The sequence below is a fragment of the Pinus tabuliformis genome, chromosome 8 (genome assembly GCF_031772625.1).
Source record: "Pinus tabuliformis cultivar Carrire ecotype Pingquan chromosome 8, CPIR1, whole genome shotgun sequence".
NCBI lineage: Eukaryota > Viridiplantae > Streptophyta > Pinopsida > Pinales > Pinaceae > Pinus > Pinus tabuliformis.
In genome coordinates, this window is record NC_142294.1 from 753,472,885 (window position 1) to 753,478,256 (window position 5,372).

At 39.6% G+C, this 5,372-nt stretch overlaps 1 pseudogene; it reads left to right on the top strand.

Moving 5' to 3' along the window:
- Positions 1 to 879: 879 nt before the first annotated feature.
- On the top strand, positions 880 to 1,482 carry LOC149237776 (E3 ubiquitin-protein ligase BRE1-like 1 pseudogene; annotated as a pseudogene).
- The last annotated feature ends 3,890 nt before the right edge of the window (positions 1,483 to 5,372 follow it).

Consider the following 5,372-nt stretch of genomic DNA (forward strand, 5'->3'; position numbering starts at 1 on the left):
TGCAAATAAGCTCAAGGTTGACTGAGCATTTGTTTTAGTAGATGTAGTTTTCTTTCTCCTACAGTGATCATCCAGCTAAAGCCCGAGGTGAAGGCCCAAGAAGCTGAAAGAGGATGTTTTGTCAAATAAACTTTATAAAGCACTGGAACTGCAAGTTCTTAGTGTACCACAAGGGCACACTATCCCAAGTGGAGCAACTGTTATCACTGAAAATTCTGTTTCCAAAAATTGCTCAGATTAGCTTAAGGACAAAGTGTTTTCGCAGCGCATGAATCCTTTAGCAGTTTCGCAGCGCAACATGTTTTAGTGATTTCGTAGCGTGCTACGAAATTGGGGATTTGTTTGAATCCATAGTAGCTGTCATGCAAAATAGTTCTGGGGTGGATGCATTTTACAGGTGGCATGTTCTCAAGCTCCTGCCTGTATGCTTGTCATTAAGTTTGGTCAGTGTGAGTTTCTTAGAGAGGGTGCAATAATTGATTCATTGATGGATGCATGACCAATGCCTATCATACAGCCATTTGGGCAGCAATCTTTGTTCAATAAATATGTGGACAGCTATTACAATGATGCTAATGGATCTGTTGGTTCTTCATATCATACAAAGACACTATTAGTGAGTTTAAAGTGATGGTTTCAACTCTACGTAAAGATATGGGTATGATGCAAGCACATTTAACTAAATTTAAGGAGATAGCCTTTGAAGTTCATTCATTGCGGGCAGAGGTCCATTCCCTCACAACTATACTTAACAGAAAGTCAAATGAATACAACAAACTGTCAGATAAATGTGCAGACCATGTAGCTAAAATAAAATCCTTGCAGGCTTTGGTTATGGATCTAAGAGAGACTAAACAAGAGCTAAAGTTAATTCTGGAGATGTATGGACGGGAAACCACAAATTCCAGGGATGTCATGGAAGCAAGGCAGGCAGAATGCAAAGCTTGGGCACAAGTGCATAAGCTAAAGTCTGCCCTTGATGAGCACAGTTTGGAATTGCGGGTCAAAGCAGCCAATGAAGCTGAGGCAGTCTGCCAACAGAGACTTGCTGTTGCTAAAGCTGAGATAGCTGACACAAGGCAAAAGCTTGATGCTGCAGAGAGGGACATATTGGAGTTCACTGAGGCTCTGAAAGCTAAAAATGAAGAAGGAGAAGTGTATATAGCTGAAATTGAGACTATTGGGCAAGCATACGAAGATATGTAAACTCAAAATCAACGATTACTTCAGCAGATAACAGAGAGAGATGATTACGATATCAAGCTTGTATCGGAGAGTGTGAAGGCAAAGCAGGTTCAAGATTCTCTTCTTATGGAGAAAAAGGATATGGCAAAGCAATTGCAGCAGGCTGGTGCTTCAGCAGAGATGTATAAACAGAAGATTATGCGTCTTGAAGAACAGGTGAGGGTTCACTTGGATCAAATTGGAAAGGTTACTGAAGATGGTCAGCAGTATGCACTTACTCTGGATAGTATAAAATGAAAATTGGAGCTGATAGATTCAAATTTCTTGATCTTATATTCCACCCGCCCCTACTTCAAACACTGCCTCATATGGAAAAGCTTGATAATTTAGGGCATTCACTTCGCGGGCTTCCCTAGATGGTTATCGAGAGTATAAATAAGTGTGACGTGGATATACGCCGAGAATTGTTTAGCATTATTCTGCTTGCTGGTGGCACGGCATCAATGCAAATCGCAGATGAAGAGAACCGACTTCGATTTTAAAAAAGGAAAAGGATAAGAATGAGGCTGAGGTCTATACAAATGGGCCGGTGGAGATTTCTTTGCGTTGTGGGTGAAACCGATTATTGGAAGGTGGCAAATTCATGGAATAGCATTTATGTCTTGGGCGCAAGTGTTTGATGAAGTGCCAGAGAGAGATGTAGTTCATTATCTTCGTGGCCTAGCTCCACAAGAGTTCTTTTTCCACGCAAACGGGTGGCGGAGAAAGTTTTGTCAATGGCATGCTGAATGGTTTATCTTATGATCATGTTTTTCCTGATGCAAACAACCCAAACAGCCAGGCAATGACTATGTCCCAAAGTATTCGAGATAAATTGGTGAATGGATGGTTGGAAGCTTTTTATGCTCCATGGCCGCGCTCAAGAAACTGGATTGACCTCTTCGATGCCATTTTTTTCAAGGTTCATTTCATCGGAAATGTTCGGTATCTTCCCATTTCTTAAGGCTTGTCTTGAGGCTGTGCAAAAGGAGTCTGAACAGTGCAAACGCAAAATTACTGAGTCTGCTTTGCTAGAGTTTGGCTTATCATTGGGTGAAAATTCTGCGACAGAGCGCAGTGAATCCAGAATAATGAAGGTTGAGCCTTTCAATTCTGTGAGGAAAAGAATGACTGTTGCGGTGATGCTTCATGATGGAAAATATCGGGTTTATTGCAAAGGTGCCTCGGAAATCATCCTAAAAATGTGTAACAAGGGTCTAGATGGCAGTGGCAGTGTTGTTGCACTAGATGATATAGCAAGTAGTGATCTTAATAATATCATAAATGGTTTTACTGCTGAATCTCTTCGAACTTTTGCCTTGCTTATATAGATTTGGAAGATTATTTTGATCCAGAGAGACAAACCATGCCCACAAATGATTATACATGTATATGCATTGTTGGCATCAAGGATCTCGTGCGTCCTGGTGTCAAAGAAGCTGTTGAATTCTGTAGAACTGCAGGTATTACAGTGAGGATGGTCACTGGTGACAATATTAACACAGCGAAAGCAAATTGCAGCAGAGTGTGGCATTTTAACAGATGATGGTGTGGAAAATGAAGAACCTAGGAAGCCTGGTAGCGAGCACTAGGAAGGTTGGTGGATTGGTGCTTGCAATACTTGTATAATCATAACAAGAAGAGGAAGCCTGTGAATCCAGGAGTGCATGGGGTATTCTATTCAGCATGTCAGGCTGTTATGTATATACTTTGCTTCCGAATGAAGTCGCTTATAGATGATCCTAAACAGAGGAATCCAAGGCCTTTGGGGGTGTTGAGAGACTCAGCATGTTCTTTCCATTTGACCCATATTTACTGAACTGCTCAGACAGATTTATCAGACCAAATTTTACTTTTTGGTTAATGGTTCAGACTCCAGTTAAGGATTATGATTTTTAAAGACGGTGTTTTTAAAATTACACAGCAGTTTCGTAGCGCGCTACGAAACTGCTGTAGGTGGTGATTTTAAAAGCAGAGCTGCATACGAAAAGTTTTGGCTGGCACACCTGTCTACCAAGGAAGCCTCCAGCATATCAGGAGCATGGTGTTACCCTATTCTCTTGGGTTATTAAAGAATTAAAGTACCCACTGCTGTATACTCGGTGATGGGGGACCAGAACCGAAAATTTAGGGATATTTTCGGCCAATACAGAACAGATCAAAGCCTTCGGTATTCAAAGCCAGCATGGGACATTAATTGCCCATCTTATGCCACCTCATGCCATCTCAGCTGAACGAAGGGAAAGCCAGGTGTCAAAGCTGCAAGAAGGAATCTTCAACGAAGGAGATAGAATTAGAGTTATAATTAAATTAGGACTTTTTAGAACTTCAGTTAGTGCTGATTGTATTTAATAGGTTAGTTCAATAGCGGATAGGGGTAATCAATGGCAATCATCGAGCTCCCCTCATGCTGGAGGTGGAAGCTCTAAGCAGTTAGAAGTATGTGTCTATATAGAGGAGAATGATCTATGTAATAGGGGTTGGATATTTTATGAAAACAGAGTGCTATTTTGGCTTGTGTAAAGAACAGTTTGCAGTAATATAAGATATATGCCTTTCTTCTCAGGATTCATACAGCATTTCCATGTTCAAGATGTATTGTTTTACTTTGTCCTTCATGTCTTTTTTCAGTTGCTTAGAGGAGTAATCACTCAGAATTCACATATGTTGCTCTGACTTCCTGTACTCTTCTATGAACTGTGGTTTTATAAGAGTTATATTTTGAACATTTAAATGTCACATGCCCTGACTTCTATGTAGAGGAAATATCGTTGTTTGCTGTAGCATGTTTGACTCCATAAGCCCAATGGAGGCCTTTGTAATGTTTGTCCAGCCAACAAGTTTATTAAATTTACTGTACAAGAGTTAGCCCTCTTATCAACATTCAAAATCAATAACTTTTTCTCGAGAGAGCCCTCTCAGGCTAGGGAGGCTAATCCTTAGTCAAAAGCTTGGTCTGAAACAGTTACACAGAGTCTACCTGATCAGCAGCCCTTCAGTGTGTGATTTTGTGATAACACGGTGTTGGAGTTTCATGCAAGGGAGATTGTTCTTCAGAAGAAGATTCCACATGTTGATCTAGTATAGGAATCCCCCCTTCAAGATGTGGAATCTGATTATCAAACTCTTGAAATGATTTTGTTTTTGTGAATCTATCCAAGCGATCAAGTTGCCGCTCAACAACACTGTCAAATTTGGATGATTCAAGAAAAATGACATCTCTAGATACAACAAACTTTTTATTTACTTCATCATAGAGACGGTATGCTTTAGAGGTGTTTGAATACCCCAGGAAGATACACTTACGACTTCTAGCACCAAGTTTGTTTCTATGTACCTTTGGTATTAAAGCATAACAGGTGGAACCAAAGATCCTGAGATGTTTTACCGAAGGAACATGTCCATACCACAATTCATAAGGAGTCTTGTTTCTTATAGCACTAGATGGACATCTATTCTTTATATATGCAGCACATAGAACAGCATCAGCCCAAAACATTATCTTTACATTTTTGAAGGAAAGCATGGATCGGACCATATTCAAAATTGTTCTATTCATTCTTTCTGCTACACCATTCTGTTGGGGATTATAAGGTACAGTTGTTTGATGTTTGATCCCATGTTGGCGAAGATAGTTTTCAAATTCATTTGATGTATATTCTTTTCCATTATCAGTGCGAATAGACCCAATATGAGATTGTGCATCATTTTCAATCCACTTATGAAAATTCTTGAATGTTTGAAAAGCATCAGATTTGTTCTTTAATAAATAAACCCAACACATTCTGGTGTAATCATCAATAAATGTCATGATATATTTATTTCCATTTGCAGAAGGAACAGGCATTGGACCACATAAATCTGAATGAATGAGTTCAAGCTTCCTATGTGCTCTTGAATGTGAATCATGAAAAGACTGTTTGCTATGCTTTCCTAGAATGCAAGCATCACATTGCTTATGTTTTCTAGGAATTGTAGGCAAACCAGCAACACCATTTTTCTTCAACAAGCAGAGACTATCATAGTTTAAATGTCCAAATCTAGCATGCCATAATAAACTTGACGGAAGTGTACCTTCTTCATGATGAGAAATATATGAGAAATGTTGTGCATGAGCAGAGGTTCCTTGCAGTTTAAGAAGTCTTTCT